The 12,798-nt window shown below is 46.8% G+C and overlaps 1 long non-coding RNA gene across 1 annotated transcript; it reads left to right on the top strand.

The window, feature by feature from the left end:
* The first annotated feature begins 6 nt into the window (after positions 1-6).
* LOC116217408 lies at positions 7-4,023 on the top strand. Its single transcript, XR_004161899.1, has 2 exons — positions 7-495; positions 3,192-4,023. It is a non-coding gene; the product is annotated as an uncharacterized LOC116217408 (long non-coding RNA).
* The last annotated feature ends 8,775 nt before the right edge of the window (positions 4,024-12,798 follow it).

Here is a 12,798-nt window from a genome sequence, read left to right as displayed (position 1 = left end):
GGGGGGGGGGTAAGGGAAAAGCTATACATCAAATAAGTTAATGCAATGATTCTGGAAGATTGTTGTGTAGTTTGTAAAGATTTTTATCTAACAGCACAAGAAAGTCCAATAAGAGTGGGGTGCCATATTGAATTAAAACCTTAGTTAAATACAGCAATTGGTTTTATGTTCATTAATAGCATTGTAATACTAGTTATAATTGAAAATGGATGTGATGGCTGCACTTAATTTTTACCCTATTAGCAGCTAGGTACTGCATTTCACACGGGGGGGAGGGAGGAAGACTTCAGGGGCTTTCCAGCTGTTGGAAAACAGATGGCTGTAAACAAAGACATAGGAGCTAATACTTATATTTCCAAAAGCTTTGTTCAGGTCACAGCTCTGCTGCTTCAGTGGGGAGAGAAGTTGCAAAGTACAGCTCGTTCCCAGTCAGTGCTGATCTTGGAGATGAAGAATACCTTTTTGTCTGAAGAGTGTGCCACCAGTGCTGTTCGGGTGAGCCTTTAGCAGGGAGGAGTTAGAATAGTAAAACCTTATCAGACAGGGAAAATGGTGCATAATTGAGGGAGGGGTTGTTAAAGCCAACTCTTAGGGCTTATGATCTTTTCCATAATGACTGATTTATGAGGAAGAGATGAATTTGATTCACTTCAATGACTGCTATTCAAGTCCAAATAATCAAAGCACCCACGGCTGGAAATCAGTGTTGTCAGGAGCACAGCAGTGCCCCATTGTGGCCATTGCCTGTGTTGCAGTGCTTCATTTGGTTGCAAATAATTCTATACCTTCTATAGTTTAAATCAGTAAGGAGGGAAATGGACACTTAATGCTCCTGATGTTGCAAGGTGCTTGCTTCCAAAACCTTGATTTAAACATCTTCAGGTTAAGATTGGGGAAAATAGATTTGATTTCAGAAATCATTATGAAGAGTACAATGCTACCAAATGATTTGTGAGGGCTGTAACATCCCTAAACCAAGGTGCAGCAGAGGATGGGAAGAAGGGTACAGGCCTGCCAGTACAGAGCCAAACAGACAGCTGTGAGTTGCCAGAGATGTTAGCTGTGCCTCATGCTAGCATGAGTAATGGCTGTGACAGGATTTAGCACACAGCGGGCTGTTCATGGGCAGGCCAGGCTTCTATAGTGTCTATTGATCTATGTTTTCTTACTAGAAAGACTCATCTGTTGTTGGCACTTGTAAAATACTTTATTTGATAGGAAGACTGGAGAAACTGCAAGTTGCAGAGAATGCTAAACACCCCTCAGGAAAAAAAGAGTTCTTGGCATCTTTCCTCTAAGGAGAACTATGGAGGGAGGAAAATGATGTCTTGTATGATGCAGTTTTTTCCTGACACAAGTAGCCCCTGTCAAAGCTGGGCTCAGAGGGCAGTGTGGCCCATAGCCCTACCACCTGCTCACTTTGACAGTAGGGAGAGCCTTGATGTTTGAGCTCTTTTGGTCCAGGTTGTGTTTGTTTGGAGCCAGAGCTGTGTTTTGCAGAGTTGCAGTGAGTGCAGAGCAGCACTTGTGGGGACTGAGGTACATTCCATCCCCAGCCATGGCTTTGACTTGCCCTGGCCCTGCAGCCAGCTCAGCAGCTGGGCTTTGAGAGCAAATGCAGGCACAGCTGGCTGCTGCAACAAAGCAGCAAAGACAATAACTGTGCAGTGACAACATGCCTGCTTTGTTGGATGGCTGGCAACTGCTTCTCCTTATGAGATTTGTCTCCTCTGTCAAGCCCTTCTTAAGAAGAGCTTTGCTATAAATACCAAATTTACCAGCTGTAGCTCAGTCCATGGTAAATGCTTCCTCCTGTGCAAAATTGTCCTTTCATGAGGCATTGGTCTAAGCTGGTTGCACTCCATGCAGATTTGAAACCTGGTGCACTTTTCACACACAGCTGATCTCTGAATTAGACCTGTTAAATGAATATACCAGCTAATTACACACAAATCCTATCAAGGGATTTTATTTCTTCTGTCAAAGCAGCAAGCTTGTAATGTATGCAGAATGGTTTAGAAAGCTTTTTAGCATAACTGTGTTAGGAAGCAGCAACTGTGGTTGTTTTTCACCTGCTGCTCCTGAAAGTGGATTCTCAATTCCCAGCCCACCTTACCTGGCCTCAGTGTTTACACCTGGAGGTTTTCTCTTCATAAGCAACAGAAAGCCAGAAATTACAGTTAGGAAAGCAGCTCACCAGCTGCTCTGAGGTGACAAAACCCTGCCTGGCAGTACATCAGTGATGAGAAAATGCACACAAGCACTGGCTGGTCTTTTGTACTTGTGTATGGTTATAGAAATCTGGGGGAGAAAGAGTGAGTTCCCAGAGCTGGAATGTTCCTCTGTTCAGGTGCATGGGTTGGACCCAGCTCTGTCAAATGAGACTTGTATTGATTAACCACACTGGAATCAAAGTCCAGGTATTAATTCATCATCATTCACACTTTGATATCAGTTGGAGATGGAGGACAGTTATAGATGCAATTACTGAGTGTTTTGTCATTATTAAAAAAAAAAAAAGCAACCAGGAATTTACATGTAAAAGGGCAAGGTTAGGAGAACATTGCTTGGATTCTAATGTCAAACACTATGAAGTCAGATGCTGTTGAGCCGTATCCTCTTTTCTGCACTAGCAACACAATCTCACAATGTCAAAGGCTGTGCTTGCCCTGTCCCATCAGACCAGAGCTATATAAAGCTTTCAAGTTAAATCAGAGAGTATTTGGGCCAGATCAGCAAGGTGCTTCCAGCTGCAGGCAATTCAAACTGCACCTAATGAGGCTATGGCATTGAAAGGAGTTACTTCTGAAGGAAGAAAAGAGACCAGAATAGCAAAGTGCTGGAACGTGGGACTGTGGTTTGTAGATAAGAATTTAAAGTGTGTTGGAGAAATGTGAATGATTGGTAATTTTGTGTGTGTGTGTGTGTGTGTGTGTGTGTGTGTGTGTGTTTTTGGAGTGAGGGGAATAAGTGAACAGGGAGCATGATTTGATAGCAGAAAATCAAAATCTAAACCTGCAGTGCTGGAGAGGAGGAAAGCTGTGACTGCTCCTTAATCAGGGCTCAGTCCTGCTGCATAGCTCCTCACTGCTCCGTGCTGTCCCCACAGAGCTCCTGCTCGAAAGGCTGTTCTTTATAACAGAGTGCAAATGTAGCACAGCCAGTGTCTTTATTACTGTAATAATTTGCAGGGCTGGCACTCTATGGAGGAGGAGGAGGAGGCGTCAGCTTAGCAAACATGGACTGGGAGGCTATTCTGAGAATAGCAGGCAGCCTCAAAAGCGGATCTGCAGTGAGAAGCAGGCAGAAGAGATGACTGATGAGCAGAAGGGAGAGGCAGGTGGCACTTCAGGGAGCTATTCAGGTAACAGGATACATAATGGAGTGATGCAAAGAGCTGGGGTGGGAAAGATCTCCCATTTCCCTCTGGCTCTATTTCTAGGTTCACAGAGGTAACTGCCCAGCTCTTATTAATCATTTTCCTCCAGAAATCCAGAAATCGTGAGTTCTAGTTCCTGTACTGGCCCTGTAGCAGAGAGCTTGTTGTGGACAGAAAGGAATGGTCCCTCCTGCTCTAATTGATAGCAAGCTGAATGTGTCAAGGCTTTCTCCCAAGGCATTAGCCCCTGGTGGGGAGTCAGCACATCATTCAGAAACTGGAGCTGTCAGGGCAAGGCATGTTTTCTGCTTCTCTGGTTTTCTGATTTTTCTTGTTTCTCACTTCTGTTTTGCATGTAATTTTGCCTGTGAATCACGTAATTGCTTCTGGTGGAGCTGCTGCAGGGTGCTGACTATCCAACTGCCATCCTGCAGGAACAGCTCTATCCCTAGAGCAGGGACCTGGCTTTATTACGTGTTCAGAACACAATATTGGCTAGGGTGATATCCTGGATTGCTCAGTGCCTATGCTCCATCCCTGTTACCTTTTATGCCCCTTTTTTTTTTCCTTTGCTATTCAAAAATGTGAGACTTTCTTCCCAGATCATTGATTTTAAAAAGAAATAAAATTATAATTGAACAGCCGATTGATTCTGCTTCCTCCAGGAGCTGCTTGGCTCAGTTGAATCCTGGGGCTTGCTCTGATTTTATTGCCTCTAGCACAAACAAGTGTTTTTTCACTTCCTGCTTGCACCTGGCAGGATGCTCCCCAGCATCCCTCCCACAATGATGTCTCTGTCTCACTCTGCATGCCCAGCTGCAGTGCAAGCATCCCTGGGGATTCTGCGGTGAGCGCTGCCCCCACCATGCCCTGCTGCATCCCTGGAAATGGGCCTTGGCCTGCCCTGCTTTGTCTCCCCAGCTTGGTGCAGGGCTTTTGGGGACGAGCCATGTTTCTTTGAAAGGAGCTTGCTGGCTGCATTTGCAGCCATAAAAACACGTGTCAGCACCCTCAGCCAGCAGCTGCAGGAGAAGCTGCAGTACAGTGAGCAGCAGGAGCATGCAAAATGGGAGCTCAACAGCCATATTCTGCCTTGTGTGGAGGATGCTTTGCTGTCCTGCTGCTGTTTGTGCTGCAGGGGTTCAAGGTGGATGCAGGGAGTGGATTGTGCAGGCAGTAGCCAGCTCGGCCTGCCTGCTGCAGCCTCGTGCTCCCTCTCACAGTTGGGTTTAAAAGCCATGCCAGGCGCCAGTGTAGTCCCACCACTCCCTTGGAAAGTGTTTATTACTGCTCTCTTTGTATTGTTGGGTGAGATGATTTCCTTGTAGATAGGAGCAGCGGGTGGGTGTGGGAGTGAAATGCCAGAAGCCTTGCTGCTACAGCATTCCTCTCTGAGCAGGTGGGAACTGTTAGGAAGAAAACCACCAGCTCCAGATCATCTCCTTGTGCCATCCTGATGTTTGAACTGTGCGTGTGGGAAAAACTTCCTGTCTCTAATACAATGCACAAGCTTAGCTCTGTTAAGAAGTGCTTTTAATCATCTAGGTTGGCAGTTACAGGCTTAAGTTACAGGGGAGAAAAGCAACACAAACCAGTCCTGCCAAACAAAGAGCTGGGACGAAGCCCAGGCAAAATGACACCTTGCTGACAGCAGTGTCTGTAGCAGGCATGCTGCCCTCCCCTTGCCCATCCTTGCAGCCCAGCCGCTGCCCTTGTAGTTCTTCTCAGTGCAACAAGATGCATAAGGTTGTCCAAAGAATAATTGGAGAAAAGGAGTCCTGTGGTGGAGAACGGCGTTCCCTCTGGCAGTGACTGAGGGCACCACCCCAGCTGGGGCATTCTGCAAGCAGCAGAGATGCTCTCTGTGGTTCCTTTGCACAGATGGCTGTCCTAGCAAGCATTGCTCTGTGCTGAATAGAGAGGATTTTTCAGGAGCAGTGTTTCCTTCCTTGCCCAGAGCATCCCTTCAGCCAGCTCCACTCCTGCTGGCAGCAGTGATGGCAAAGCTGGCTGCTGCCCACCTGGAACTGCTTACAGACTTGGCAAAAAATGATTTGAACTCGAAGTATTATTCCTGTGATGCTGTGTTCTGTGTCAGCATTTTGAGAACAAAACATTTGCCCTCTCTTTGTTTTCAAGAGATGTTGCTTTTGAAAACTCCTAAGGAAAGCTTTCAAAACAAACTAACAAGGAAACTAAACGCTTCCTGCCAGGCAAAACATTTTCTTTGCTGATGTTCCACATTGCTGAATGTCTCTGTTTCAGGGTGACCCGATGAGGTGTGTGTGCACACAGGGAGACAGAAGCTTGCATTTTGTGTGCATTTAGCTCGTGAGCTGCCTGACCACCTCACCCCATGAAACCAACGTGCACCTTTGTTGCTGAGTCTCTGTGCTCACTGTGAGCGTTTTGTGGTGTGCTTTAAGCTGAGGAGTCATCCTGGCCCACCAGCTGCAAAATGCCTGGCTGAGGCACTGATGTCCTGCAGCAGCTGCATTATTCAAAGCAAAGGGCACTGAGAACTCCATACATCAAGATGCCAATGTGCCTTGGCTGGTTGCTGTGGACATTATCTCTGTCTCATCATACGTGCTTGTCCTCGCTCCCTGAAATTTTGCAGAAGGTTCTTGAATAATATATATTGCATTTAGAAGGCGTCCAGTGCTGAAAAACAAGAGGGCTGACACTGCTAATTCAGCTAGCTGGGCAGCTGTTAAAACCAAAATGCAGGTTGAGACATCTGTGTTGTCTTTTTGCTTCTCTCTCAGTGTGACGAGAAGTCGTCATGTTGTGAGTTACATGCAAAATCAAATGGATAAAAAAAAAGCAGGGTATGCTGAAGCTCTTAAGGCAATACTTTGGAGGGTAATCCCTGCTAAGTCCTGCTCACTAATCAGAACAGAGCTGCAGGGCTGCTGTGGAGGCAGGTTCCAGGCTGTGCTCCTTCCTCCACAGTTTCTTAGTGTTTATTTCTGTCACTGAGGCAAACAAAAGCTGAGAAAGAAAAGCTCCCAGGCTGCTGCCCTGCTCTTCTGTTGCAAAGCTGACCGGTCCCTTTTGCTGTGGTACCTCAAACAAGTCCCAGCCGATGGGTTTTGTGCTCTGTAGCCTGCTTCTCCTCTTCTACCACAATAACAGCGATTGAAAGGAGCAAATTGTGCCTTCTCCATGGGCTGTAAAACCACTGGCAGTGGGACTACCTGAATTCAGAGCTGAAAAACCCATTGTCACATCAGCATCTGGAAAGCAGGTGTTTCTAGGCATGTGCAGCCTGAACAGGAGAGGTGTATGTCCATAGGCAGACCCTGCTGTTAGGCAACTTCTCTACTAATTAACAAGACCTAAATCCTCTTGTTTGAGATAAAGAAGAACAGGGCTGTGCTCCCCAGGTGGGTGACAGTGGCTCGTGGGCTCCTGGCTGTGGAGCTGTGCTGGGACCTGGGGTTGTGTCATCTCTCCGTGGCCCACCTGCCCCAGGGGATGGACGACTCGTTGCAGAGGTGGGCAGAATTCCTCGCTCGGTTTTGTGTAGCGCTTTGAAGACATCAAGTGCTGAAGGGAAAAAGGAGGTGGTAGCAGCAGAAACGGTGCTTGAAATGGAAATTTTCCCATTTCCATCGCTATTTTTTCTCTCCCTTTAGAAAACTATATTGAAATGTATCATCAAAGGTAACATCCCTGCAACGCCAGGGAAAGAGCAGCTACAATGGGAAGGCAAGAGCCAGAACCCTCCTCCTGGAGGAGCACATTTGCAGAGGGAAGGACAAAAATGCAAATCTGAAATCAATCCATCTCTCTGCCTCTTGCACTTTGGCCATTTATAACAGTTTAAAGTGAAGTCAGTCGCTGAGGACAAGAAAAGAAGCTTGTAAATCCATTTACTGCTTTCTGCACTAACGGATAAGCAGTGAATTTACAGTGGAAATGCAGTAAGTGCATGGATGAGGTGTTCCACATTAGCAATAGAGGATGGCTCAAAAACATTGGAGTAAACCTTTGAGCAAAGAGCAAGCCTTGGATGCAGCAGGCAGCGAAGAGGAGCTGGCCTCTGTGCTGCCCTGCTCCAGGCATGGAGCTGCCAGCACCACATCTCCCTGTGCTCCCCATCTGCTCATGGTGACCTTGTGCAAAACGGGCACTGTTCTGCTTGTAGGAAGAGGATGAGCCTACCTCTGTCCTTCCTGCACGTGGCTGTGGGAACAGATCTAAAAATGCCCATGTGTTTGTGTGTTTATGTGCACATGCTCAGCTGCCTCTTGTACACAAGGCTGGGGTGCTTGGAGTAAAAAGGTGCATTAACACACCACAAATACACACTCCAGAAGACGCTGCTTAGGATCCTCTTAGCAGTACTCTGAAAGGATTACTTCCAGTTTGGAGTGTTACTGGTGTGCAAAGTCAGTTGGTTGTATTTTCTTTATTTACCAGGTCTTGTAACGAGAGTAACGGCTGCGTGGATTGCCTTGTGGCCGTGCCCTGGTTTGCAGAGGACACAGCAGTGTGCCCTGAGGGCTGATGCAATTAATCCCGCTCGGTGCCATTATTCACTCGCAGCTTCGGCACCGGTGACTTTCAAGGTGTACAAATCTCTCTTTAGATACATCCCATGTTCTGCAGATGGCCATTTTGCCTCCTCGCTGCGTGCACTGGAACATACCCAAGGATACAGAAATGAGAGGAGAGATTGTTAGGGCTGAAATTTTTTGTTCATTTTCAATGGGATTTTTTTTCCCCTTTGCATGGCGCACATCCTGGGCTTTGATAAATGAGTCTCACTAGACACTGTGGTAAGCCAACCTCTGCTAATATTCATTATGCAGAACCCACCAGGAAATGGTCTGAGTCAGGGAAATGGAAAACCTTTAAAAGATAAAAAGAAATATATATATATATATTTCCCCGAGGAAACTAATTTATAACACTTAACATTTCTAGAGATGTTTCAGAATATTTAAAAATAGACATTTCAGAGCTGTGTGTGCTGTCAGCGCATCCAAAACTTCGCAGCAGGGTTACAGGGACTGAGCCACGTGCTGAGACACAGAGCAGGCCCTGGGAGAAGGAGCACGGAGGTGATGTGGGAACCCAGTGTGGCACAGTGGAAAGGAAGACACCCAAGTGGGGATGTGCTGTGTGCCACCAGGGCTGTGCCTTCCTCCTTTCCTCCCACGGTGAGTTCACAGAGCGCTGGCATCCGAGGCACATGAGGAGAGCTGGGTGGGAAGCGTGGAGTCTGAGCAGTTTGTTGTCAGCTCTTTATTTTGCCAACAGCCAAATATTTTGGGAGCACTTTGTCAGTTGTTACAGTAAAAGCTTCGACAAAGACCGAGAGGGATGCAGACCCTGATTCATCCATATTCAGAAGGATTGTTTCTGAATCAAAGCTATAGTCCCAGAGAACTCACACCCAGGGACAGCAGGTAACTGAGCACACATCACTGCCTCCTGCAAACAGTTGGAGAAATGCACAATCACAACCTGTCTCTAGAAAGTTGTGTCAGACTAACAAATAACACCATTCTTTTAAACCGATTCCGTTGAGCTACTATAATTTTCTGCATGCTTGAATGTGTGGGAATGTGCTCAAATTGATGCAAATCTCATTTACATGACTTTTGCTTTCACTGCAACCCATGCAGCCAGTTGTATATGGAGATAACTGTGTCTGGGAAGGGTTCCCATCCACCCAGAGCATTGTCCTTAAAGCAGTCCAAAAAGCTCCCCTGTAATATGAGTGAAAATGAGATCTGAAATTCCTGAGATTTCTACGGTAAGCAACACAAAACAGAAAAAGCCCCACAGCGAATGGTTTTCATTTTAAAGGCAGGTTTTCAGATATTACAAAAGGGAAAGAAAGAATATAATCCTGTTTGTGAGTGGAGTTAGGTCATCTGTAAAAGCCTCTCCGAATATTATCTTCCCTGCTAATCGGTGTATTGACATTTGCCTGTTTCATTAGAGCAGAGTTTTTACTGCATTGCTGAGGTTGGAACCTGGCTCATCTGTCATGGTCAAGATGGTTTGGAATTTCATGACTGTGGCATAAAAAATCTCTCCCTGTCTCTCCTTTTCGCTGGTTGGGGTGAGGTGGTGTTTGCAGATTTCCCAGCTCTGGTATATTTTTATTCATGGCTCCTTGTCAGATATTTTTCTCAGAGATTTTTATTTCATTCAGTAACACTTATTAAAAAAAAAAAAGAAGCTGTGTTAGAACACAGTTGTAAGGAGATACTTTAAAGAAGTTAAATATACCGCATACGCTGACGTATGGATGTCAGCTATAAGGGCTTGCAAAGGGAGGAGGAAAGAAATGTAATCTAAAACTGCAAAGAAAAAACAACCCAGGCCAGAACTAAGTCAATTATCCATGTAATAAACCTCCATGGCTACTGACTGAACAGATAAGTTCATGGTCTGTGCAATATGCTGACAGTAAAAGGGAAGTGTCAGGAAAGTTTTATGCACATGCAGGAAACAGATCAGCATCTGAAAGGGGACAAAAGTTGTGTGCAGAAACCTCCTTTGCCCAGGGTGAGAGTTCTTCTTGCATCACTCTAATAAAACCAGAAGTGCTTCGCATCATTATTATGTAAATGTATTTATTCCCTTCCAGAGTGATTCTCAGGTCTGCTGGCTGCACTACAGGTACTTTTCTCCACCCATGTGAATGTTATCTGGATTTGGCAGCGAAATTGTCATGAAACACTTTAACTCTTCACGCATTGCTGACCTATTTTGTCTGAAAGTGATTTTCCTTTTGCATCAGTTTTGCTTTCTGTCCCTTCACAAAGTGGTATTTTGCCACTGGCTCTTTATTTGTTTTTTTTCCCCCTAATGAAGAAGATGTGTGTTTAGGAATACAGATAAGTAACAGACAAAACCCAGCATGATTTTTCCATAATGTAACGATATCATATGTGGTTTCTACTGCATCTTTTCCTCAATGGATGCTGAAGGCAGGACTGGCAGAGCAGGGCTGTGCATTGAGAGGCTGAAGGAGCTGGCACAGCGATGGGGGACGGGTTTGTGAAAGCGTGGAAGATGAAAAAGCAGCAGACGAGGCAGGGCACACTCCAGCCTTTTCCTGGCCAAATGTCCTCACAAGACAGAGGCTGCACGGCCCCCTGAATAGGCAGCAGGGCCAGGCAGCCCCCGTGGGGCTGGGAATGCCAATGGGATGGTGGTGTGACCTTGCCTGCAGTTGAGACAGAGGCATTTCCAGCTGGCCGCTGAAGCAGTGCTTCGGATCCGGCGCACTCAGGGAGCAGAAATGTTGCTGCATCAGATCTTTAGGGGTGAGGAACAGGATTTTGAGGATTAACAATTTTCTGTGTAGGTACCTTATGTAGCATGTTGGAATTTAAGTCTCTGTGTGGATTTAGCCAATTAGCCTTCCTCTGCATCAGCACTTCTGTACCTCCCAGGAGTGCCAGGGGATAGACACACGAAACGTTGCAAGGATGTCAAAAAATGCCTTGTTAGAGACCTGTTAGGGTCTCACACAGACAATCCATATGTGTTGAAAGTATTTTACATGTAGGATATGCCTGGCAATTTCATCATCAGTCTCTCTCCAGAGGGATGTGAACCATGCAAGCCTGCAGCCACCAGATAGGGAGACAATGATCTCTCTTCAATGTTTGGATCTTCCTTGATCATCCATGTTGACTAAAACCTCGTGCCACTTTAGCTGGTAGAAGATTACAGGACAAGGTCTGTGGCTTTGTTTATTATTGTCCACGGGGAGGGCTGCGTCTTTGCCAAAGAAAACTCTCCAAGTGCTATTCCTGCAACAATCCTCTGGCTAAGAAGCAAACTTATAATTGGATCAGTTGTGCGTGGTATGAGGATGTGGGGCTGCCTGCTGTAACTGGCTGTGAATAATCACCTGCTCCTGCACTTCAGCTGCCTGTGAGGATTTCAGGAGGACACAGATGTTAGTTACACAACATCCACATAAGAGGAAATCCCCCCCAAACGTGATTATTTTTGTTTAACAACAAAATATATCATCCAAATGATCACCCGGAGGTCAGCAGGGGGGAGGAGGGACTGCTGTGGAGAATTTTTGCTTTCACAGAGATGGTGGCTGCAGAGAGCTGAAAGCAAGCCTGCCGTTGTGGCAATTTGTACAGCTCTTAAGGTGTACATCCAGAGACCGAGGAACGTGAAATTGTAATTAGCAGAGAAAATAGGAGAGATGGAATCAGCCTCTATCAAGGACAGCTAAAGCACAGCTTCCAAAATGGCTGTGTCAGACATTTAACTGATGTGCATTTTTAGACGCTTATCTAAATTAGTTATTAGAACACAATCAACTCTGTGTCTCAACCTCTGGTGGAAATGTCCCTGAAGTTATACCAGGAATAAATTTGTCCTGTTTGCCCAGAGTGACGAGCTAAATTCCTCTGATGTGCAGACCTCAGATCTTCTTGCATGTGCCTTTCTCCTCAGTAAAAAGAGTTTCCTCTGCTAAAGGCAATAACATTAACAGCCTCAAACGTCTCTCCTGCGATACCGCTGGAATCAGCCATGAAGGCAGTTTACAGAGACAGCAAACAGTTGGGGTTACATGAGTGTAATTGAGGGCAAAACCCATCCTGACAGATCCTGACACTTTTTCGAAAAGGAGATGTAATTCCACATGAAATTTCTCAGCTCCCCGGGAAGAATGCGTGACTTCCTTTACTGCCATGTGATTTATTTTGCTGGCCTGCATCCTGCAGATGAAAGCTAAGGCTAAGGTTAAACAACAAGTTTGCTCTATTGATGGCACAGGTAGCTATCTTTTGTGACAGCGTGATAGCTCAGAGCCAAAGAAGCCTGAGCGCCTCCTGCACAACCGGGTGCTTTATTAATTGCTGCGCAGTAATTGGGAATTGCTCTGACAGCTTCCTTGCTGCAACCACAGCACGAGAAGCACAGCACCACGAGAAGCACCATCACTGCTGCACCCAGTGCTGTATTACACGCAACCTCAGCTTTCCAGCAGTGCAGCCCACGAGGTCTGGCAGGCTGCAGCCTCTGCCAGACAAAGGCACGTGGCAGAGCTCTGACACCTCGCTCCGTGCCGGTTCAGCGTTCACTGAAGGCGCTCGAAAAGCCTTTACTCGCAAAGCTGAGAACCGTTCGTACATTCGAAGAACGACCCGGGCAGCGCCGGCGGTGCCGTGCTGGGACTGTGAGGGCGGTGAGGCCTCGCCCCGCTCACACCTCATGCCCGCAGTCAGGCCGGTCGGGCTCGGGGCCGGGCAGCGCTCCCTCCCGTTCTGAACCCCGCTGCTGCACCGGGGCGGCCTAACCGCGGCTCCCCATACTGCCGCGCAGACCTTGCACGGCGCTCGAGGCGTTTAACGTGAAGGCGGCTCGGGGCAGGGCGGGGAGCTGCGAGGTCCCGAGGCCCGGTCCGCAGTCCCGGT

This window comes from Meleagris gallopavo, chromosome 23 (genome assembly GCF_000146605.3).
Source record: "Meleagris gallopavo isolate NT-WF06-2002-E0010 breed Aviagen turkey brand Nicholas breeding stock chromosome 23, Turkey_5.1, whole genome shotgun sequence".
In the NCBI taxonomy this organism is placed as follows: Eukaryota; Metazoa; Chordata; class Aves; order Galliformes; family Phasianidae; genus Meleagris; species Meleagris gallopavo.
Note: the sequence above shows the minus strand (reverse complement) of the source record. Positions and strands in the feature narration are given on the sequence as shown.